The sequence below is a fragment of the Haemaphysalis longicornis genome, unplaced genomic scaffold (genome assembly GCF_048455015.1).
Source record: "Haemaphysalis longicornis isolate Haplotype H1 unplaced genomic scaffold, Haemaphysalis longicornis Haplotype H1 scaffold_23, whole genome shotgun sequence".
NCBI classification, from domain to species: domain Eukaryota; kingdom Metazoa; phylum Arthropoda; class Arachnida; order Ixodida; family Ixodidae; genus Haemaphysalis; species Haemaphysalis longicornis.
In genome coordinates this window covers 2123504-2149261 of record NW_027526306.1, presented here as the reverse complement: position 1 = coordinate 2149261, position 25758 = coordinate 2123504, and the positions used below count along the sequence as shown (strand labels likewise).

Genomic DNA, 25758 nt, shown 5'->3' with positions numbered 1-25758 from the left:
TACTTCAGTTTGCTTTCAAATTGTTTAGTAAGGCGCGAAATATCATTTCCGTATGTCATCACCGGAAGTATGCGTGGGTTGTAGTGGCACAGACACCTTACAATTCATTATTTTAAAGCATTTGCGGAATGTTCCCCAACCGAGACTTATTCTGGGCCGCATTTCGCTCTCTGGCTGCGATCAGCAGTAACAATGTGTCCATGTACTTGTACTCTTTTACTTCTCCTGTTAATGTTCCTAAGCTGAACAGAACGTTTTTCGCATGCTTATTCCTCATTTCTTCAAATTTATTAAGTTTACTTTTAGCCCCACTGCTGTGGTTTTCTCAAGCATTGTTTGCAGGTGTCCTGCAGTCTGACGGAGCCATATGTGTCTTCCGCAATCCACAAATGGCTCAAGTATACTCAGTTTATCCTTTATCCCATGTTTTGCCCGTCAGAATGTCTGAATACCACCTCCAGACGTGTTGCGAATAGTTTTGGAGAGATGTTATCACACTGCCTTACTCCCTTTCGGAACTTCAATTTATCGCTTTCCTTGTGGAGGGTTATCCATCCCGTGTATTCTTGATATATCTCTCCTAAAAGTCCTTTGCGGGTTGCGTCTATTGCGTGGTGCTTTAGTGCTTCTAAAACGACAAGGGTGGGTACGGAATCAGACGTTTTCTTGTAATCAATAAACGCCATGTACAGACGTTTAGTGCATTTGGCGTATTTTTCTATCAATTGGTTGACGGCAGGGATGCGTTCCATGGTTGCCACCCTTTTTTTATTCCTGCTTGCTCCCTCTTTTGTTTTGAATCCAGGCGGTTCCGTATGCGGCAAACTATAACTGTGGTAAACAGATTGTATAGAAATATCAGTAGGCGGATGGGCCTGTAATTTTTGAGTTCCTTGGGATCTGTATTTGTATGAATAAGAACATTCTTGGCGATATTCAAGGCTATGCGGACTTTTGAGTCTTCAAGCATACGGAAAATAAAACAGCAATCTTTTACAGTAAAATATCTCCTCCCAACATCAAAATGTCTGGTGTTATGCCACCATCACCAGCAGCATTTTCTATTTTTATACCTTTCGGAGCCTTTTGAACTCCATCTACGGGTACAAGTGGGACATGGCAGTCGGGCTTCTACCCTTTGTAGTTTCTCTTGGTCTAGGTCCGCCGGTATTGCGCCTGGTCTAGAATCGTTCTGCCACTTTTAATAAAGCGTCCAACTTTGGGTTATGTTTTCCTGTTCATTTCTGAGTGCATGCATCCTGTCTGTGCCGATGGCTAGCTTTCTCTTGCCTTGTTTCCTAGATCACTGCCATATAATCCGCATGACTGTCGTTTCTTTTACTTCTGTCAGCGAATCGCCAACTGCTGGTTCACTGCTTGCTGATGCAATGTTGTACTTTAACCCGTCCGCATTGTCCTTGTTGTGCTCGTTCAAAATTGAAAATTTGCTGTGAAGAGTTGCTTTAAATTCCGGCGATCTGGCTGCGAATTATTTCATGCGGGCTTCCGTAGTTTTAACTAGTTTCCTCATATCTGTTCTAAGATTGAGCCTGATCTTGCGTCGAGCCTTTCTATTGCCGCCAATTATCCATTGGGTTGGATTATTTGTGTTTTCTGTTTACCGCGTGGTTGCCCCGGTCTGTTTTATTTGTGTGCCAAGTAAAGCGCCACTTCCATTCTTTAGTTTTACGACGCATATGTTATCTCTTTCGATAGAGAGAGCGTTTTGAACTAACGTTAAAAGCCTAAAAAATCGTTCTTGTACAGTGCTCGTGGCGAAATTCGACATTTCGAGAGAAACTCGCGCATACAGATAAATGCCCGCAGAGTAGACGCGTTGGTATTCCATTCAACGACACTCGCCTGCGCGTGTCAGTTGGGTGACTGCTGCTTCGCCGCCTGTGCATTTTGTTTTTTTAGGGGAGCACTATTTCGTTCCAATAAACGTAGTTTCTCTTCTGGGCACCTGCGGTATTTTTCCCATCGTGACATCCAGTGGAGAGGCTGGCTATGCCGTGAATTAGGTTGTTGGGTTCGTCCTTGCGTCGTTGGAGGGCTTTCATTATTCCGGTGTTGTGCAACTTTACCTCCAGAAGTTGACTTTAGTTTCCCCTGCTCGGGCTGGGGAAGCTTCCACCTGTGAAGTCAGTAGTGCCACGGCTGTTCGGCGATTGGTATGCGTAGGCCTTCAGTGAACGGTTGATATGGGATGGCCGGTGGCTGGTAGTCGTTAATATCACATGATCCCAGCCCAGGAAGAGGCTGAGGGGCATCGATGAAGAAACCACGCAGTCCGAGTCTCTTGTGTGGGAAGCGACGATAGAAGAGATCGGCCTTCCTACAGTGGTAGTACAGTGAACCATTATCGGCGGATCACCAAACGCCAGTGTTAGTCTGGCTTTGGTCTGTGGATGGTGGTGCTGTGGACGGCCGCGACAGTGAGTACGGCGGCGACGGTCGATGGCAGTACGGCGGAGCTTCGTGACGACACGTTCTAACGGAGCAGGGTGCTTCCGCAAGCCACAGGTCATAGCGTGTGCGTCGGCGGGGTGCTTCAGATGCCAAAGAAGTTCCGAAAGCGTGTTTCACTTCTTTCCAGATCACGTCAGTCAGAGGTTGAGGCGTTGTTGGTAAATGTTTCTTCAGATCTTCGCGATCGACAGCCTGTATTGTTTCCGGTAAGTCTTCCGTCGTGAATCCAAGAGGGTCGACGGGGTTTGCCAAACGAACGTTGGGTGGTCGATCGTACTGTCATGAGCGAATGTTGAAGGTCCCCTTGATCACGAAAGGTTCGGTCAGAAATTCAGCGACGGTTTTTAGAAGATTTCGAATGAGTCAAACAAAGAGCCCTTGTTTAACGTCCGCATTAGAAAGCACAGCCTCTTTTCTGCTGCCACTTCGGGGTCAGCACGTCGGAACAGCAACTTGATCTCTTCAACTAACATTAAATTATGTATTAAATTCCCGTCTCAAACAATAGCTCACTGAGTTTTTTACGCTCGACAGTTCTGAACGGTTTAAAAATAGCGTTCTTTACATGCTCCGAAGCGAGTTAGCGAGGTGTCGTATTTTTCGAATCAGACATGAGCGGAGTCATCAAGGTAAAAAACACTTGCCTTAGGGTTCCTTCGTCATCCACCGGTTGAAATTCGAACCAGATTATCCTTTCGATGCTGGGAGCTCTCGAGGTTGCAGCAGAACGACTACTGGCTTGATCGACAATGGTGCTGGTCGCGACGCCTCCTTTCGCCACATTCTCTAGTAGTACAGCGTGCTTGGGTGAAAGGCCTTGCTGTCTGCGGCTGGCACGAGTGGGGCTTGCTTGACGGTTTCCTCATGGTTTAGGGTGCATGTACCCCTAACCTAACCAGGTGTCATGGGGCCACAAATGATGCAGTTGTCTCGAAGAAAAGCAATTTTATTGGAGCGAGATTTTTCTCTCCTAAAAACTCAGAAATTACGCAGGTGGCGAAGCAGTAATCAACAAAGTGGCTGCCGCAGGTGCGTGTCGGGTCTCAAACACCACCGCGTGTGCTCCGCAGGCTTCGCGACACCATTAAAACTACTCCTAATTTTACTTAACACCTCTATGCCTCGCACAATACCCGCATGGCCACTTAAAGTGAAGTGAAGTTCGCGTGTTGTTGCACAACACGCGAACTTTCATGTTGACTTCCCATTATTTTTGCTTGCAGAAGACAGCGTTAATCAACCTCAATTTATTCCTTTATGCAAATTTCTCTGCTGCAGCTTAATGCAGACACACTCATGAAACTCCTTCTTAAACACAAATAATATTTGGTGCGCTGAAAATGAAAAGGGCATTCGATATTATCACACACCAATAAGTCCTATAGCTGATACCAACTGCCGGGACAGGCTTTATCTATACATAGCGATATATCTCCCTAACAGAACCATCACTGTGTGCCTTGGCCGTCTCCGATCTGACTTTCTTACAGCCATTTATATAAAACCACTCTAATATCTATTATATCACGTTTGCTGTTTCTTCTTGTTTTGAGTGCTGCTTCTCCGCCCCTCATCCCTAATATTCCTCATCACCTCTATGCTTTTGGGTTCATGATCTCACCACTTCATAACCAAGTAGATTTATCGAGGATCAGCAAGGCGCACTTAGACTGGAAATCGAAACCGCGTAAGAATATCTTTATTGACCTTCATGTAAGCACTATAAATATTTCGCATGCGTCTCTTATGGTTCACTTCTTGTGTTCTTTGGTTCAGGTACACCCCAAACGTGCCCCGCATCAAACTGTCTCGCATCCTGCGGAATCAGTGAGGGTAGGTGGGTTGTGTCGTACAACCGCCACCCAGGCACCACCAGCACTTGATGATACCGGCCCCGTGTCCATATCCTGTGAACGATCAATGTAGAAAATGCGAAATCCGATCAGATGCTAGCTCTCGAGTCCTGCAGACCACGCCCTGTCCCAAGCCGTTTCGTCCAGAGTGGTTCCCAGCATCTTCATCATTTCCTCGTGACCTTGGTAGCGTATATAATAAACAAGAACCGGTGCCTACCAAGCCCATCTTGTTCATCCGCTAAAACAAGAGCTTGACTGTTTATACTCATCTGTTCTCATGCTCATGGCACCCATACGTTGACTGTCACCTTGACCTAGATGGTCACTTTCCAAGACGGGTAAATGTTACAAAATGGCGAAGAGTAGGAAATTGCAGTTTAGCGGTGTGGACCTATACTCTAACAAAGGAGCTGTTGGTAGGCGTAGCCTGCGTGGCGTCTGTGATGGCGGCATTTTGAATAATTTAAGCACAACGTGCTCTTCTGTCATGCTTTATGAAGCCCCATAACCATAATATCTGATCAGGAGATACCGGTGTATTCTTCATAATGAGGAAAATCTCGCTCTACCAGTGCCCATTCACATCGACCCGTTCCATTAGAAAGAGAACAAAAACACTACCGATTCTCCTCAAAGCTACAACCACTCTACAAACACCCTTATATTTTAGCCTACTATAAAATAGGCAACCTTACTTTCCATGACGCCGAAACAAGTCACACGTAAATAAGACACAAACCATTTCTATCGACTACAAACCAATTTATATCCCCAATCAACCCCACCACACCCTAGATGCTCCTCCGAAAAACCCACCACCGGTTTTTTCTTACGTATATTTTGAAACACCTACACCACAGTATGAGTACCAAACACCTCCTACTATTAGCCCTTATCCCATCCGCACCTCAAATCAGTGGCAGGAGCACTGATCCCACGCAAAACTCTCGGACAAAACATCTTAGAACGGGCCACCACAAAGGAATTTTGCAGTAATAATGCCTCTCGCGGCGTCGAGGCCGTAAGAATATTCTGATGCAACGAGTTAAATAAACCGATGTTTCTCTCTCTTCCTTCAATGCTTTATAATTGAAGTTCTTGGCTCAAAGCAAAAGGCTTCCATATTCTCTCTCAAAAAGTACCAGTCGAACACCCTGTTGAACTTGCAATTCGGAGTTGCACAATGTTACAATGAGTCCTATTATATCTTATTCCATTCCAAAGCCTGACCCTGGGCCTTCCTGTATCAGCGAAGTCTCATGAAAAGAAGAAACGAAGGTGGCAAATGAGACAAAAACTATATGTAGCAATTAGGAAGTCTTTCATGAGAGCAAGGCCTTCGCCTTTCTTGGCACGCTATGTTTGGCAAGCCATCTTCTGGTATGTTCTCAAGTCTAGATCCGGGTCACAAGTAAAACCACATGCGAACTTCCGTTACAATTTTTCTAAAATCAGCGTGCGTATTCGGCACTAGCCAGTTTGAGTAGGTTGAAGGTCCGACTTCGACTGGGTATTAAAATACCAGTGATTTACTAGGTTTCACCATCATAGTACGTGGACCGAACTGAAAAAAATGCTATCTTCAAAGGGATTTTCATCTTGAAGATAATGTGGCACACGTGGATGGGGCATGCTCACGTATGCTCTTAAACCGAAAACATAATGACATCGTTGCTGGACTTCTCGTTGCCTGTCTCACAAGGTAGTCCCGGTTCAGTTATTCAACAGCTGTATGCTCCTTGTGAAATTCCTTTATCATGCGCTTTCACGATACCGACTGAGACACAGTGTGACCTTTACTTACCACTATTCACCAAAAACAAAATTACATCCCTTTTTCTCTTCTGCAGCCATTTGCTTTCTGTACTTCACGCCTTGTCTGTTTCATTACCCGTGCCTTATCTGCAAGCCTTCCAACTCGTTCTTTCTCGACTTTCTCGTTCTTTCTTTCTCTGCCGCAACGTTCTCCGCTTGAACACTTCCGCATGCCAGGAAAGCCGTAAATTCCGCCTTTATTTGACGCATCGTTCAATTTTCTTAAAATCTGGGGAACAAGTATTGCGGTTTACCATTGTCTGTGCTCCTGGATTGACGCGGGAAGTTTTTAGATACGAAGCATATTATGCTCGGGGCTGTGTCCCTACCTCCCTTCTTGTCGTTGTCCGCCTTCCGCACTCTACTACGCATGCGCGTCTCTTCAGCGCTATCAGCGTTTTGGCTGACATCAGCGCAGTCCACTATTAAAAGAAAGGCGGCGCCCGGGTTCGAACCCACGACTCCATGGCCACAGCTGGAGGTAGGTGGCGCTCTTCCCATTGCGCTACAAACCGAGACGGGAGCATGTGCTACAGACGCGCGTGATGTCCTTCACTCATTCAAACTACGTCAAGAAGCTACTGATACAACGAAGGAATGCGAATGGGAACATCAACGGAAACGACGAACTGAAAATAATGGGCACTTCCGTCAACCCCATGGCTGCTTCGCAAATTACTCAGGGTTCCCCTACGGGAAGAAAGTGCAATTTTTCTCCGGCTTCATTGGCCCCTACACATTTATGGCGCAGACTTTTCCCCGTCAACCACAGTGTAACACCTACTTCCGCGGAGACTGACGTTCAGTGCCGCGGAACCACGATGGTTCATGCCTGCTTAATTTGGCATTTCATGTGCCGTGTTGAAAACAATACCTTTCAAAAACCACCCGAAAGGCAGCTGTGGCTACGTTGTACGAGCCATCACCGGAACGACTGCAAACGAAGGAAATTCGTAGGACAACATACCATACTAAGAGGCGTACGCAGTCATTACATTGACTTTGTAGCGTAAGTAGCTGAACGCAAACAGAACCTTTAAAAAAACCTTGTAAACCAGAATGGCAAACAAAATTTGCCGCTTCATCAATACGAACGGGCATCTAATCTCAAAATAAACTCAGTGGTAAAGAAACATCATAAAAAAAAGTATGGCCACCTGCTCTAGGAACTAAATTTCGGACGCCCTCCATCAATTGAACAAGAACCTGCAGAAGGGCTACCTTCTTTTAGCCAGTAATAACAGACTTCAGAGGTCGTTATGAAGAGCCCTAGGGTTTACCTACGGCAGAAATAGCATCGTAAAAGATATTTAGTGAAGTTTAAGACAGAGCCTTTAAAACAACCAGTCATGATCTCCTATTTCTATTCCAGAAGCGAGATTGGCAGCAATCGGCACATTTACAATATGGTCAAAAGCAAAGCTGCCAGATACGTTGAGAAAATTTATTAAAGATTCACATGCACTTAGTTTACCATTGTGTATGGGTAAGAATGCTTATAGTGTCAATAGCAGTACGTAGGAACTAGTCAATCTATGAGTTGACATTTTAACGATCACCAGGCAGATACTCTTACCAAACCCTCAATAGCCATCCCACAACGTTTTAACCGACGATGCTACATTTTAATGACCTGAGGTTGCATAGTGTCCAGCCAAATTTTATTTCACCATTAGACAGAACGTACAGTGGGTCTTGATTACTTGACAAATAGCACTTTATAAAACCCACTATAATTATCCTTCTCAATGCCACTTATACACCCTAGGGTATTCCCAAAGACACAGCAGTAGAAATTGATTTGTACGTATCTTTCTATAGGGCCCCATCACAGCTGCTCGTAAGTCATCCCTTAAATGTGGCTCTAGTTCTTTATCAGACAGTTTCGCGCACGCTGGCACCTCTTAGGTCTGTTGCGATGAATGTTTGGTGGATTTGCACGGCTTTGGCCTGTGCCCCCTATACGCTTCTAAGTTTTAGCGGCGAAGCTCTTTTTGCTTGGGGCCAGTCCCATCCCTTGTTATGCCGTGTGCATACCTCTGATGATGATTGTGGCAGGATGACCCTAGGGATTGACCAACCAAAGATTGGACGAAGAGGTCAAAACGTTCAACGCGTTCGTTGCTACCCAACAAGCAGGAGACGAAGAAGAAGATGTCGTGGTTTATTGTCTGCGAACTCAAGACACGTATCGAGGGTACGCGAAACAAGACGCTCTGCAGAAGGGGACGGCCAAGGTGGCTAAAATGTCACACCAAATTTGCCAACTTACTCATGAAGATTCTCATCGTCCCAAGCAAGCCCTACGTGATCACCACAAACATCGACGACGTCGACGACGACGTCGCCAGGAGTGGTGGTCTTGACGCGGCGGCGCCGGTTTTGATCCCACGACTCTCTGCCCGCGACGGGATGTACTTGGCGCTCTTCCCAGTGTGCTGCAAACTGGACGCGAGCGTGGCTATGAATGCGCCTTATTTCCTTTGCTCATTCAGAGGGTGTGCGCCGTCAAGAATACCTATCACAACTCGTCTAGTCTTTATAGGATGGTTGGGCGGATGTTTCACGGTTTTACCGATAAGCATTTTAGCTTCGCCCCTCTCATCATCATTCACTTAATGGAGATGGCAGGATTTTTTTTTCAGTTTCATGAAAAGTCATCTCCAGCAATGTTGCTGTTTGTGACATGTGCAAATGCTGCTGTACGTTGTACTGGTTTCTTGCAGCGAAGCGGTTTCAAAAATTGTATTTTTTGTCTGGAGTTAAAAATACCAAAAATGGCACAGTGCGTGCACCACCCTGCAGTTACCCGAACCAACAGAATGTCGAGCGCATGTGCGTGCGTGCGTGCCTCATGACTGCCGCCCAGCGTCAATGGCGCTTGTTTGTCAAGCCAAGCGTTCCCCTTAGAGCGATTGGCCAAGATACCGGTGACCACACGGCAGGTGAAAAACCCGGAAAATGCGTGTGCACGTGTATGCCTGCCTCGCGGTGACCGCCCAGCATCCCCGGTGCACGTTCTCAAACGAAGTATACCCACTTAAAGATATTTTTCTGCGATTGGCCAAAGTTGGCCGTGAAGACCATATCGGTCTGATTCAGCGGGAACGCAAAGCAGCAGAGGCCGTTGGACACCTGTACCAAGGGCTGACCTGACCACCCCTGCTGACCCCGTCGGCAGCTGTCGGATGTGGCGCGAGCCCTCGGTGGAGTGCTGCCCAACTACTAAAACATGTCAGTAAACGTTTTCCCTCTCTTCCTCCTGCAGTGTTGGCCAATTTTCTTAGAGCCTCGCATGGAACAAGAAACACGTCGAAGCGAGCACCCGTGCAAGCTGATGTCCAATGCTTACCCCATCCACAAAATGAAGGAACCTCACACTTAGGTGTTGTGCTGGACAGCAAACTCATGTTCATTCCGAAAACCAAACAACTTCAGCATAAATATTTGAAAACCACTATTATTATGAAGCTCCTTTCACATCAGTCGTAAGGTGCAGACAAAGACCTCCTCATCCATCGTTATACCCGCTTAATTTGTACTTGTTTGCACAATGGAAGTGTCGCGTATGAGTCGGCGACAAAAGCAGCATTAAGAATGCTCCACCCAGTGCTACACCAGGGTTTTCATCTCGCGTCGGATGCTTTCCAAACAAGACCATTTCAAAGTCTGTATTTTCAGTAGAACAAGTGCTGCCTAGAGGGCAAATGAACGTAAATAGATTTGCTCTAGGCTTTAAAATTTTATCCATGAAGAAGAATCATTTTGAACATGTCCTTTGTGATACACCTAAATGCCTCCTGTTTGTCAGTCACCTGTCTCTTTTGTGGGCCTGCTTTCTACGGCATGCCAAGGATTAAGGCACAGTGCAGTTGAGTACGAAAAAATTCTTTACTCACATGGATCTCACTCTCAGTACAGCGTCCACACACAAACCAGATAACAACCCCTGGCCTCCCGAGTCCGAGTTCCCGTAAGACGTCCGCTTCTTCCCACACCGCTGCCCGTTGATGATGATGTCGATTAGTGGCTCTCCCTTTGAATCGGGGCGTTGGTTGTCAGCAAACGTCTTTCCTCGCGGCTCCGTGTCCACCAACGCCATCTCTCGGGCGCCGGCGTCCCCAGGTACCACGGACCGTGGGTGCTCGGCCGGCGGGGAGTGGGGAGGGTCATGGCGAGGGGCGCCGAAGCGCTCTGAGCAACCCCCTACAGTCCAGAAGGCATTGCGCCAAGGCTTGCCCCCACATCTATTTCTCCTCAAACACGGATCACAGATGGATAAGGAAAGATTCTTCTCGGGGTCTTATTGAACATGGAAACGCTGGTCCGCATCTGAGGCCACCCTGTGAGGCCGCGGTGGGCCGGGAACTTCCAAGGTGCGGCAGCATCCTGCTCGGTCGCCATCGCCACCATGTAGGCATCTGCAGGAGCGCATTCACGGCTGCCCTTTGCAGGATTCCACGGAACAGCCAGGCCCCTCCCGACAGCGCCCCGGTGTACTGGATCTCCACTGCTCGGCGCCGGAACAGGAGGCGCCGCGATGAGCCCGGGTGCAACCAGGTTGACAGGTGCTCGTAGAGTCTCGAAGCCCACGAACGAGCTGTAGGCTCTGCACCCACCGCCGCCTCCACGCCAGAGTTACAGCTCCGGGAGGAGCTCCGCATGCCTCCAATCCATGAACAGGACTCTGCCATTGACAAGGAGTCGAACCACAGCCGCATCACATCTCCGAAGGGCACCAGGACCCCCGGACCGCGCAAAAGCTCCCAAGTCAAACCAGGAGGCCCTCTGCTCGGCAGGCCCGGGCTAGTCACGAACTTATCGCCTCGCACACCAGGCTGTTGGCTGAAAGCTCCCGGGTCGCACCGGGAGGGCCCGCGGTCGGCAAGCCCAGGCTGGCATCGTAACAGACAGACACAAAACTACGCCTCGCACCACCACACACGTGGCGCGAAGAAACTTGAAGCGGCGACTGTGCTGCGCTGCGGGTTCCTTCGTGGTAGAATCACGTTAGAGACGGACCCGTGGGGGGTAGACACTACCGCACCCTCAGGCCGTAGGGATGGGTGCGAACCCTACCGCCGGCAGTTCTGTCATCAGAACCGGGACTCTAACCTTCTGGTTCCGCTACCACCGGTTTGGCATCACCAGTGCGAACGTGAGAGCCCTTGAGATCGCTAACGTACACAGGACGCACCCACTCATCGCTTTTAGGTGACTGCATCTCATACGTGAGCAGAATTCTCTGCACAATAATTCGGTATGGCCCTTGCCATTTGTGTGCGAGCATTGCGGTGAAGCCGCGCGCAGCATGTCTGAGTGGGTGCGTTCTCCTGAACACTACGTCACCGATGTTATACACAAGGTGACGACGGCCTTTGTTATACTGTTCGTCTTGCTTCATGTGCGCCACATCGAGATTCTCCCGAGCCGTGCGTTGCGCTGACAAAAGGCGTTCCCGGAGCGTAGACGCACTCTGCGACAGAGAAGGGGCGTTACCCACCGCCGCGTACAGCAGTGCACTTTCCATTGGTAAAGCGACCTCCGCGATCGGCTACCGGCGCCGCGCCGCCGGCAGCATATCGCTGAGGCCATTGGCCCACTCACACGATTGCATGGAGGAGAAGAGGGGTGCCTGATCTTTGGGCCGTGCGCACAACGTCGCCTAGGAACATACGCTTGGCCACAGATATGGCGCCGCACACTTGGTTGCCTGCATGCATTCCACGCCATTGAATACCGAGGATACTGGTTCACTGGTGGGTCCCCGGACACGCTGGGATAGTGGGAAAAGAGATGGCAAATGGAGGGCCCCGACTCTGGCACTCGGAAACACAGTAGACATTACAACCTTGCCCTACACTGACGTCAAACCACACATTAAACAACACCTTCACAAAACGCGGCAAACATTACTGGAGTGAGCAGAGATAGAACAAGTACACGCAATAAAATGCTGTACCTGAAATTACGTTTGGGTCAAAAGATCTAAGACGTGATAGCAGTACTTTGACTCCCAGGGAGTGTTTCTGTAACCCGTTACCTTTTATACGATCTGTGCTTGACAAGTAATGGAGGGCAGCCAAGAGAAAAGACTAGCAGCGAAGGTGTTTAATCGCCCTGGGCAAGGAGAGACAAAGGCCCTCTGCGCTTCTGTGACTTGATGCGTGGTAGTGGAACGTTGCGGCTGCAGGGTGTTAGTTTGAGCGAGAAGGTGTCAGTGTCAGTGTTTTAAACTGTTTATTCTTGGATATCTAGGCATGATGGGATAATTTTGCTTTGTGCGTAATGAGAGAGAACGACAATCTTTGCTACGAAAGATATAGTTGAGGTGTACGAAACGGGGAAAAGATAAGGTAGGGAGCTCATGGATGAAATATAAAGTCTAGGGCGCCCGACGCAGTGTCTTGTTTCCTCGCCCTCTCATCAGCTCGCACTAATCTTTATGTAACGACCTGGTCAAATGTTCCTCCCATGTCTCGATATAGGTATATTTGATGCAGAGCATCTGATTTGCTCGCCTTGTCCCTCCGGCGTCGTCGTCGTCGTCGTCGGCGTTGTGTGCCCTTCACCCATTCTCCTCGCCGCGCAAGCTGCGCTCTCCGCCGCTCACCCCTTTTGCTCTCCCATAATGAACACCCTCTCGCGAGGGGCATTTGATTGGATTCGATTGGATTGGCTTGGATTGGATTGGATTGGATTAAAGTGGATCGTGTTGGATTGTGTTGCGTCATAGCCGCGGCACGTTGACTCATAGCCGCGGCAGAGGCGCTTGGGCCCGGCGCATGTGCAGTACTCTCTTCCGCGGTTTCATCTCCTTCGGCCGCGCTGCGCATATAACCGGTGTGTCGTTCTCTGGCGAAGCAACATCCACGCTTGGCTCAAACACCTACAGTCCACGCCGCTTTACAAGTACGCCAACGTCGTCATCGACTGGGCCTGGCTTACGCAGTCACCTCAACGTTATGCGCGCTATAAAACGCGGTCTCTTCGTAGCTCCGCCTATGCGTCGCATCTACACAGGGGTTCCCACGAGGGAAAGTGGGAGTTTTTTTGTTTCGTTTCAGTTTTTTCCTCTGAGCATACACTTGGACATGTCTAGGTTTCCTGCAGGAGGGTTAATGTTTAGGCAATTTTAGCAGAGTTTTGTTTTAATGTGGAATGTTTCCACATTAGCAATACATCAGCATTTAGCTCATCCTTTTTCCTAACGCTGTAACAGTATGGAACGCATTAACGGATGACATTGCCACGTGCACTGATAATAAACGTTTTTGAGATAGACTAAAAGCCAATATGCTCACTCAAGATAAACCTTCACGTTTTACTGCTGTAACACATATTTTGTGCAAGATTTATTGTTCAACTTAATCATTGTGCACTGCTTCGCCCTATTGTTAACTCTGTAAATTATGTAAGACTTGTTTTGCGATGTTCCTACCTTAGCCAATGTTTCAAACTCCGGTGCTCTAGTGCTTTTCTGTTTTTGCATGTTTTTTTTTGTTTTCAACAATATTTACGTTCATTTCCATCTCCGTAAAGACTGTTTCAGGACGCCTACTAATAATGCTTACGGGCCTTTAATGGTATAATAAATGAAATAAAATGAAATAAAAACGTTTCGCCCACATAAAGTTCCAGATAATTCTGTTGGGTTATACTCCACAGATTTTGCAATTCTTTGGCATCGAGACCTTCTTGTAACAATGGAAGTATCTTGTTCTTAGTCCTACGATGGCGAGGCGTTATTGCCGTTTTTTGGAGGGGAGTAAAGTTGCCTTGGTCTCAAGGAACACAGTAACTGAATTCCTCTGTCGTTTGGCCTGTGCCTAGTTCTCTTCCAGACACTTGTGTAGTGGTGTCTGGTTGAGGCTGGGAACTTTCGGAAATCAGGAACGATGTGTCTTACGGAGGCAGTTAGATGTTTGCCAGCTCTAATGCGCCTTCTAGTGCACCCATTGCGCTTTCTAAGGCTTATTTATTTACCTTGCAGAGTCTGTAATGGTGTTTACCTTTCTATTCGATACATCTACCAGTCGGATTGCAAACAGCATGTCTCCACTTATGCTTCTTCGTTCGTGTACTTAGAAAAGCCATGAAATCGCAGATTGCCTTAGCAGTCAACTACAACAATTTCTCTTTTGTAGTTTTGTAGTTGCCTCAGTCGGTGCGCACAGATGCCTCATGAGTTTGGAACGTTTCTCAAATGAGCGCGATCCTTCCACGTCACCTGTTGTTGGGTTAGTTTGGAGTCATCTTTTTTTAGAGGAGAAGTTTTATGCGCAGGTAATGAATTAGTGTCATGTCTTTTATGGAACCCAGTCATTTCGTTTTGATAACGTTTTTTCTTCCATGGAATCCACCGTTTCGATTTTATTTTTCTAGCCGCTGTCTTGGTTTTAGAAGAGCTGTTTCTCTGATTTGTTCTACAGAACTATGGGCACACATGGTTTGAGCCTATTGATTGTGATCATTATCAACTTCTTATTTAGGTCGACTGCAGGGCTAAGGTCTCTTTCAGTGACCTTGACCACTCTTGTCCTGCACTGCTCGAGTCCATTCTTTAACTCCTATTGTCATTTCATCGCTCCATCAAATTTGGAACCCTTTGTTCTTCTGAACCCATCTCAGGTGATCCGTTCTGTTACCCTGGTTTTACCTTTGTTGCGAGTTCGCCTCATGGTCAGAACTGCGAAGTGGAGAATTACTTTATATGCTGTCCTGATTATAGTGTTTCTGTGATTCTCTTGGGTGCGGTAAATGTGACGTACGGTAAGCTGTACGATATCTGGCTTCTTATCAATGGCCTGAAGCGTATTACTGTTACTTCTTCTTTCTTTCTTGTGCTTCTATTTGTCATGATTGTATGATGCGGGCAATTTTTTAAACATTTTCTCTTTTTTAGCAACGGTGAGTTCGGCTGGGCCGCTTGACTCCTAAGCTACTTCGAGCATTCTAAAACAGCTGTACCCTTGGAGGGCTGAGGGCAATTTTTAACTTGACCTTGGGGCACCCTACGCCGTTTTCCGAACAGAGATGCAGCAGAGACACAACCACGGAAATATTGAAACGCAGTTCGCAAGTTCGTGTGATTAAACCTTATATGCTTCGATTTATTAGAGTTCGTCTCCAATGATAAATAATGCCTTCCTTCATATGTGAGACAGACTGGCGATAGTCCTTTCTTCTTTTTAGTTAGGTGATCTATGTTGTTTCCGGCATCAGCTCCGGTTGAAAACGCGCCAGTGTAGGTCAGTCGGTAAGGCGCTGGGCTGTTGGACCCAAGGATGCTGGTTTGATTCCGAGCCACGCCAGCTGTTTTCCGTATTGAAGCTGAAATAGGAAACTCCCGTACGTGAAGATGTAAACGCATGTTACGGAACCCTACGTGGCCAAACTTATACTGTGACCTTCCACTACGCCGCACTGAATTACTTGAGAGTTTACTTGAGCTTGAATTACTTGAATTACTTGAGAGTTTACTTGAGAATTACTTGAGCCAAGACAACATCACATATACAATCATAGAACACCTCCACACAGACTCACTTGAAACACTTCTACATCTATATAATATAATGTGTCTTTCGTGCCACATTGTACACTCTGGGAGGGAGGCCATTGTAGTAACTTTTCTGAAGATAGGAAAGGACCCTTCCTCTCCTGCCTGTTATCGGCCTATTGGCCTCACTAGCTGCCTGTGCAAGCTTCTCGAAGAGGTGATAAATCGCAGGCTTGTGTACTTCCTTGAGTACAACAGTCTTCTCGAGAGCTGTCAGGCAGGCTTCAGGTTGGGGCGATTGACGAACGATCAACTCAAGGAGGCATCAAAGATGCCTTCATGCATAAACAGAATTCTGTAACTTTGTTTTTCAACCTCGAGAATGCCTAGAACTCCACTTGGCGTTACAGGGTCCTTAGTGACCACAAGCCATTCGGTGTTTCAGGTAACATATTAAACACCCTTGTTAGTTACTTGTCCAAGAGAACGTTTCGAGGGAGAGTTGGTTGTGCACTCTCAAAGGTTCACGGGCAAGAAAATGGCATGCCACAAGGTGACCTTTTGAGCTGCACTCATTTTATAGTCAAGATGAAATCCCTTAGGAAGGCATTGCCAAGTACAATTTTTATCCCTTCTATGTAAACGATGGGCAGATATCTTTTAAATCATGTAATATGTCAGTCTGTGAACGTCAAGTCCAGCTGACCTCAAGGAACTTGCCGGCTGGGAAGACGAGAATGTTTATTTATTTAACCCTGAAAAAAGCTCTTGCGTTCTCTTTTTCGGGAAGCGTGAGTCCATGCAGACACACACATTAGTCCTAATGGTGTGTCAGCCTTGTGCCTAAAAAACCCAACCATCATCATCATCTTCACCCTCCAACAAATATCGCTGTGGTCCTTTGTGGGGAAGGTGTTCGAGTACGTCCTGAAGCCACGATGGCAAAATTAATTAAAAGACTACAAACTCTAAATCGGAGCAATGATTGGTGTCTGAGGGAATGCCTCCATGCAAATCACCATGCTACAATAGAGACAACTAACCATCAAGAGGGAACACCGACACAGGAGTGTATTTCTGCTCGATTTACAAGGAGCTTTCGATAATGTTAATCACTCGGCAATACTCGACCAAGTTTTGAGTTTGGACATGGAGAAAAGATTTCACAATTTTATCAAGAGCTTTCTGGCAAGGCGAACGGTGATGCTCATCGGCGGAGATGTCGAGATGCAACACAAATAAGTGGCCAGCCAATGTACTCCACAAGGGTCAGTGTGATGACGTGGCCGAATTGTGAACAGTGCAACCCCCATGCAGCAAGATGGATGGGCGATCGCCTGGTGGGTGTGTGTCGGAGTGCCCAAACGAGAAAGAAGTCTGGCACTTGCGGCTGGCGGAAGTGCTGCTGCAAAGTTTGCGGGTGAAGCCGGCCCATCATTGAAGACGCTGGTGCTGGGCGAGACCACCGCTTTCGGGACAAGGCACGACAAGCACGGCATCCCGCTCGGCGTCCGGTGTGGGCATGACTCTCCGGACGAGTTTGCGAGCACCCTGTGGTCCTCAGCTCCGGGGCTGCAGCCAGTGAACTTCCCGCATCACTCCCACCGACTAGAGCGATGATGACATTCCATGTTTCGAAGTTAGAGGTGACGGTGCAGCCCAACATTCGCCTGGTGCATCGCACGTCCCACGTTGGACATTTTGCTTTTCCGCGAGTATTTACCCTTAGTTTTGCGGGGATTATCTCGCACAGTGTTATCGTTCCTTTTTGTGGGTTACCTGACGTTCATGTCCGTCGTCCTTTCAGTCTTGCAATATATTTCCCTGCGGTGTCAGACGGCCGACTACTAGTCTGAAATCCTCTGAAAGAATCAAATGTGACCCATCATCATCACCAGCCTATCTATGCCCACTGCAGGGCAAAGGTTTCTCCCATTATTCTCTAATTACCCCGGTCCTGTGCTAACTGCGACCAATTTATGCCGCAAACGTCTTCATCTCATCTGGCCATCTAACTTTCTGCAGCCCCGTGCAGCACTTGCCTTCTCTAGAGATACACTCTGTCCCCTTAATGATAAACGTTTTCCTTGCCTTCCCATTACATGCCCTGCCTACGTCCATTTTTTCTTCTTTATTTCTACTATTATGTCCTTAACACACCTTTGTTCGCTGACCCACTCCGCTCCCTTCTTGTCCCCTAATGTTACACCTATCATCTACCGCACTATTCCCCGCAGAGTCGTGACCCACACCTTCACAAATATTAGCGAGCCTGCCATGATTCGTTAGGTCTCGTAAGGAGAAATTTGAGTGTCGCGGTCATTCACGCAAGGTTCAGGCATAAATTTGGACAAACTCATAGCATCCGGAACGCACTTAAACCTCTCAGGCGAAGTGCTCTACGCGTGGGTAGGGAGCGACGGGGCTTTGCTCAGGACAGAGCGCGCAGCCGAACGTGATGCCAAGCTGGAAGCGGGCGAGAGGAAGAGGCGTCCTCAAGAACTCAGACTTCGTCTGCAAGAAGGGGCGCAAAGATATGCGCCAGAGACAGAAGCCGGTGCGGCTGCCTCAACGATATCCACTGCCAATCCCCAGGAGCCCTTGCCCGTGTTCGACGTGTGGGGCGACGGCCTCCATGCCTACCTGCAGCGGTTTGAACAGGTGGCGACTGGACAGAACTGGCCAGAGAAAAAAATGGGCTACTGGTGTGAGCATATGCCTCAACAGAGAGGTGCTGATGGTGATTAGTAGGATGACCGAGGATGAGGCCCTCGACTACCATAACGTTAAGAAGGCCCTGCTGTAGCGCTTCCGCTTCATGGCGCAAGGCTATCAGAAAAAGGTTAGCAGGGCATGAGCCAGACTATAAAGCAGCTAGCTGCTCGGCTCTCGGATATTTCGACCATTCGGTTGAGATGGCCTAAATACCTAAGACATACGACAGCCTCCGTGATCACATGATCTCCGAGCAGTTCCTTCATTGCTGCTGCTCGATGATGGGCGTGTTGTTAAAGGAGCGGGAGTGCAGGGCTCCTGCTACGCCAGTAGCGTATACGGACCGCGTCTTGGAAACCCAGTGTTTGCAAAACTTCGGAGAAGCTGCGGGTAATGTACGAAAGCCAAGACAAGTGCCACCTGAGGGACCGAAGAGATCGTTTGCATGGTGCTTCTTCTGCGACCGACTCGGAAACCGTTTAGCGGATGGTCACAACACACCTAAGGACTTTCCGAAGTGCAACACATGTGGAAAGCTTGGTCACGAGGCTGAGAAGTGTAAGCGGGGCCATGATAAGGTCGTTGCTTGCGTGATGCCTAAGATTTGTACCGCTTGACATGGCTGCCCGAAACTTCAGAGTCCCCGGAAAACTGGGGTCTATGCAGAGAACAATGGCACATGGCAGAACAGTCTCTTGACAGGAACCTACACATGGAAGGAAGGTCGCTGTCTTCCTTCTGGAAGGCATGACCACGGTTGAAGGGTATATACTCAGGGAAAAAAACGGGTGTTTTAACGGGCACGGGAAGTAACCCGGCTATCATTCAGAGTACCTTGGTTCAAGACGACCGCCTCACTGGCAGGACCATCCAAGTGCTTCTTCTGGATGGCGCAATCCAGACTCTACAGAAGGCGGAATGAATGAAACCACGTTTATTTCACATTATATTGTGCCGAGGGCACTGCGGTGGAAAGGACTACGGTGTTATAGAACAGGGAAAGGGTTGGGCTGCCTCCGTTTTTTTAACGGACGCATTACAGGCAGCTAAGTTGGGGTCGCTCTAATCTTGTGGCTTTCGAGGAGCCGATCACCTACCGGTGGCGCCGCCGCAGGGTCTAGAAGAAACAGGAGGAGTGCTCGCCAAGCCTCGGTGGATCGATCCGGAGGCTTGGGATCCAGACAGGCCCATGTCACGGGAGAAGAAGGCCCGAGTCCCCATTTTATGGTGGCCAGGGCACGAAGCCTAGCGGAAATGTAGAGGGGGCACTCCCAACACAGGTGGTTGAGATCAGCGCGGTAGTTGCACGTGGAACAGATGCCAGTTACATGTGGTGGTGTGTCACCTCTGGGGAAACGGTTCAGCAAAAAAGGAGTAAGGAGTGTGCCTGCCTGAACTCTTCGAAGAAGGACAGACTCTCGCCATGTGAATATCTTCGTGGGGAGTGGTGGTATCAAGAGTGGATTGCCAACTGCTATGAGGTAGGCCGCACGTTGTTGTTTTGTCAAATACTTGTCTGCCATTGGATCTGCTAGCTCGTGTGGGGTAGCTAGGAGAGGAAAAGGAGTATCGGAGGCTCTGGCTAGCGCGGTGTAAAGGTGAGCGCGCGCTGTTGTATGCGCCTTCTCGTTTCCGGGGATACCACAATGCGCGGGGACCCAGAGGATGGTAACATCGTGACCGCGTTCACGAAGTAGGCACGCCTGGTGTCGGATCTTCTGCAGCTCAGGATCTGTGTAAAGAACATTAGCGCATGCTCAATGAGCAGCCTGAGAATCAGTGTACACAAGATGGTGAACAGAGTCAATTTCAGATGAAGTTTCGAGGACCCACTCCAAATAATCTAGAATGGCCATTAACTCTGCGCGTGTGCTGTACATGGCCTGTGTTGATACATGATGGCGTCGGTTCTGGCACCCATTTGTCTGGTCCTGGTCGTACCACGCAGTGGCATAGCAAGTGTTGCTGGTACCATCTACCGGAAGTGCAGCGCCTGTGTATACGATGCGTTCATTCAAGGGGACGGAGCTCGTAGCCTTAGTATGCCTCTCTGCATAGGCAAGGTGCCTCACTCGCTGAGTAGGGTTCATATTAAGCGGAAGTGGCTTGCCATCGGTGAGCGCAGTGACATCCCACGGCGGTGTTTTGTTGGGCAGAGTGGGCGATGTCTGGATGCCATACCCGAGGAGCATTAGTGTGTACCTCCAAGCATTTGTCGCGCGAAGCCTTGTCTCCTGTGTGTGGATGTGCATGTCGACGAGCTCAGAAAGGTTGTTGAGCTTGCTACAGCTCTTGAGTGCATCGAGGCGTGTGTACCTTGGAAGGCCAGTAACAATGTGTTTGGCCTCGTTAAGTAGCCGATCGAGCGCAAACATTTTCGTGCGGTTGACTGGTTGATATGGCAGTTCATAAGTGATACGGGAAACGAGAAAAGCTTGAGAAAACTGTCGCATTTCACGTTCGTTTACTCCATGAATGCGGTTAGAGATTCTGGGTAAAGCGTGCAGGATTTGTTTGCTGCTCCTCGTAACCCGTTGGAACCAAGTGCTCGCGGTGCAGTTCTCATCAAGGTGCATACTTTTGGAAAAAGCTTTTGGAAAAAGCACAGTTAACCAAATTAGAGCAAACAAGATACGATGAAAGACAGAAATACATGTACCTGCTGTACCATGACAAACTAGGGATTAGTAGGGATGGTTATATTGAACCCGTGATTAGGCGTTCCACTCGTTCACTGCACTCAAAGAAATTGAAAGAATTTTCATGCAAAACCGACATCTTTAAAAATTCGTTCTTCCCTCGTTGTGTACGCGAGTGGAATCGGCTTAAAGCTGACGTTGCAGAATGTAGGACGGTCGAATCATTCAAGAATGCTTTGAAAAAATAACATGTGTACATTTCCCCTCTCCATCCAGATATACAGCGGACGTTGTATATCTTGTATTCTTTGCCTCCAGTTGTAACTTGACGACCAATGTGTGCAGTTGTGCTTTGGGGCCCCCTTGTATGTTTTCGTGGTTTCCCCCCACAGACAGTTTTTTGCTCACTTTGTCGCGTTCTGTTGGGATGATATTGCTACTGAAAAGATGCCTCGTATCTGATCGATACTAATAGGTTGTTGCGTCAGTGCAAATCTTTTTGCGCATGCGTGCATCAGGTTGTATTAACGCTTTTCTTCTTTTGGGTGCCTTCTTTTTGTCCTTTTTATTGTGCCTACAATAATGCCACTGCACATAAACCTTTCCCAGGCATATTGCCACATTTTTGCTCCCTTTACTTCTTCATGTCGCGTCTTTTTCCGTCTTTTTTTTTTCTTACCGCCCCCTCCTGCCAAGGGCCTTGTTCCGGAGGTCAGCCGTACCATGTAAATAAATAAATAAATAAATAAATATATAAATAAATAAATAAATAAAATACCGAGTATTCGGATTGTAGATTTCCGAGTTATGGGTCGATCACCGATGTAAACCTTAAAATACCATTTTTCTTCCTGTTTTAGAGGGGTGTGTCGGTCACCATGAATGACAGCGAACTCGGTTTTGTCTGGAGTGGTGTGTAAACCTGTTTCTTCCGGCTCCCTGATGGATCTTTGATGCGTCCACACAGTGACATCATCCGCATACACCGCGTGTTTAAGGCCCGGTACGTCGACGAGGCGTGTTGGCAGCTGATGTATAGCTATATAAACAGGGTCGCTGATATCACCGAGTCTTGCGGAACACCTACCTGGTTGACTCGTACAAGACTGGCGTCTTGGCCAATTTCGACTTGGTAGCTTCGCCCTTCTAGAAAGCCCCGCTATGAAGTTGTACATTTTCCCACTGATGCCAGGGGCACGTGCTTTGTTCATGATGGTACTCTGTGGAACGCCATCAAATGCCTTGTATATGTCCACTGTAACAACAGCTCGTGGGTGCACTGAATTAGAGTCGAGAACATCCTCTTTTAGGCGGACGAGCACATCCTGTGTTGATAGCCGAGGGCGGAATCCCTACATGGCAGGAGCCAAAAGGTCGTGATCTCCAAGGTACCACAGCAAGCGCGCGTTGACCATGCTCTCCATTACTTTATAAACACATGAAGTTAGAGATATCGGACGGAGGTTTGATGAGGTACGCGGTGGCTTACCAGGCTTCGGAATGGGTTTGAAAACAGAAATTGCCCATGCGGAGGGCAGTACCCCTCTTTCCCAAACACGGATGAAATCGACAAGAAGAGCGAGCTTGTACTCGAAGGCCATATTGTGTAGATGAGCAACGCACATTCCATCGGCTCGCTGTCTTCAGAACTTGCATCCTTCTAGTACGTGGTGTCTGTATGGGAAGACGTCTGAGGGAAAAACACTTGAGCGGCCTGTTCGGCGAGCTCCTGAGCGCTAATGCCTCCCCGGAGGGCCACACGAGCCGCGCCGTTGTGGGTCTTCGGCTGACCGAGGAGGGCGCGCATTATGGCCCATACATTGGACGTGTGAGTCTGCCCATTGATAGATTCACAAATTCCCATCCAGCGGTCTGACGCGAGCGTAGTCGTGTACTCTTGAATGAAACGCTGTATTTTGCGCAACCGTGCTTTGTGGCGCGCAGCATGCAGGACCGCCGGGTTTTGAGCGAGAATCCGGAGCCTTCTATTCCATAAGGTGCGCAGATGTCTATCAGGTTCTGGATGGTCAGACGGAACCGGTAGGTTCTTGGTAGCGTTCCGCTTTGCTGCGCATAGCTGTGATACCAGATGGTCAAGGTTATTGGCCGGAGGCTGCTGCTCTATTAACTCGCGGTATTTGTCCCAGTGTGTGATTTGGCTTAGTCGTGTAGTGGCGTCTGACTTAACCTTTAAATTTGTTGTGCTTGTACGGAAACTTATGAGTATCAGAAAATGGTCGCTTCCCATGCAATCGTCCAGCACCTCCCACTGAAACAGCTGTGGGCGGCTGCTCCAGGGGAGATCCGGTGACGTGTCTGCTTGGTGAACTGACTGTCCCAGTCTCGTGTGTGTTTGGGGCGTATTGAGAAGTGTCATCCCTTACTTCGAGGAGATCCACGTCGACACGCCTTACTTTACTGAAGAAGTAACCGCTGCTTGCATAGACAAGCCTATTTATGGTCTAGTCCTTGGCAATACAACCGGTGTGCGGGTGTATTGCCGAGTACTGTGCGAGGACAAAGGCACAGCGTTTAAAAGGCCAGGGCAGGGTAAGGTTGATGAGCACTGCCCGTCTAAAAACAACCCTGTGAAGGTTTCGGCCGTCGGCAAAGGAGAGACCTACCTAACGCTTTCAAGAGTAATCTCTATATTTGGCGTCGACTTTTCGAAGGAACAAATCACAAAGGAACACCACAGCGATTGCACCCTCAAAAGTTGCTACCGAAAGACAAACCGACACTTTCGCTCTAGAAACAGCATTCTATTTCCTTTTTTTGAGACGGCAACCTTCTGTACCGGCAATATGAAATCGCAGCCAGACGAACATGCGAACTAGTGGTCCCGAATCCCCACCGTAATGACATCCTCGGAGTTGTCCACCAGAACGCTAGGTGCGGTCACCTGGCGGTTCAGACAACATAAAGCCGCATTTGGAAGACTTCTATTTGGCGGGTGTTCGCGTAACATCAAAAACTTCATAAGGTCTTGCAACGGTTGCCGATTCACCCTCACCGATAAGCCAAACTTTGGGAATTGTACGTCAGATAGGATACAGCGATGTCCTCCGTACTTTCCCTTACAATAGACACGGCTTCCCCGTGACACAAATTGTAATACGGTTGAAAGATTCTAATATTAGGGGCAGACTATTTGTCCACAAAGTAGAGAGTTATAATGATGCACGAATGCCACGCGTGAAACTGTTGACTATTCGCAATGATGTGAATAGCTGTCTGCTTGAGATTTTCATGAAATCTTCGGTCTGTACATATAGAATTAGAGTTTCAGAGCTTCGCTTCCTTGTGTTTTTGTACTGAATTAGCATACTGTAAGTGCGACATCTGTGACGTTTTTAAGGCTCTTGTTTGAAGAACATTGTTTTTAGTTACTTTCGTGCTTCCTACAATCTTTAGTGCGTTGTAAAAACTCTTCGGCCCTTCCAGTGATGGGTGTGCGACTGTTCTGGCTGTGTGGGTGAAGCAGTCCTATCAGTACATACGCCGTTTCTGGGTGAGACAACTGGTTTCGGGACACAGAACGACAGGCGCAGCATCCCGCTCGGCATCCGGTGGTGGTGTGACCCTCCGCTGAGTTGGCCGGCGCCTTGTGGTCCTCAGCTCTGGGCAGCAGACAGGGACGGGCGCGGATCACTCCCACCGGTGACGGCGACGACGTGGTACCGCAACATGGACTTCCAGGCGACGCCCCACGTGAGAGTCACCGGCCGCGTGGCAAGTCCAATGTGGGACATTTTGTTTTTTAGTGTGTATTTAGCATCCCTGGTGCTGGGACCGTCCCGCACCATCCTATCGTGCATTTTTGTGGTTTACTGTACGTTGATGTCCATCATACCTTCATTCTTACAATGTAATCGCCTGTGTTGTCTGCCGCCCGACTACTGATCTTAAATCCTCTGTAAGAACCTAAAGTGGCCCATCACTTCACAGTCAGTCATCTCGCCACTCCTATTAATTCTGTTGACGATGAGGGTCACCCACCGGCTCGCAGAGCTGGAGAACGTCGCGCATACAACACACACCGACGATATTACCTTGTAGGTCCAAGGACGTATCGACGCGCAAGTGGCACAGGTCCTGCCGAAAACAGTAAGGATGGTCGTAAGGAACCTTGAGGATACTGGCCTGAGACGCCCACCGAGTAAGCCTGAGCTGCTACTATACAAGCCCAAGGACACACAGCGTGGACAACGATGGGGAGAATCAAAAGAGTTCTACACCTAAGAGGTGTCGGTAATCTGCAGGATATCTGACCTCCGAGTACTGGGCATGCTTCTGAACGAGCATGCTTCTGAATGCTGACACAATGGCCATGGTCATCGGCAAGGCGGCCGGTGCCATTCAGCTCGAGGAACAGGTTTCCAATAAAAACAGGAGTCTCAGCGAAGATAACCTCACACGACTACTACAGTCATTCATCATAAGCCACATCACATACGTTGCGCAATTTAACAAGTTGAAGACCAATGAGAAAAAAAAGCTGGCATCCCTCATCTAAAGAGCGTATAAGACAGGCATCGGACTAGCCTAGTCAACGAGTACCGAGCGACTGATGAGCCTGTGCGCATACAACATGGACAACGACGTCGAGACCCAACGGGTTGCGCAGCCGGAGAGTCTGATTATAAACAAAGCATATAGAACACTATACAAGCTGGGCTAAAACTACTAAAAACAGCAGGGCGCAAATATGCAGCTACGAAGCCACACCAGTGACAAAATCCAGGTAGATGCAGTGCCA

At 48.3% G+C, this 25758-nt stretch overlaps 1 pseudogene; it reads right to left on the bottom strand.

Annotated features, from left to right (window-relative positions):
* Positions 1-19406: 19406 nt before the first annotated feature.
* LOC144172520 (uncharacterized) lies at positions 19407-20813 on the bottom strand (annotated as a pseudogene).
* Positions 20814-25758: the final 4945 nt, after the last annotated feature.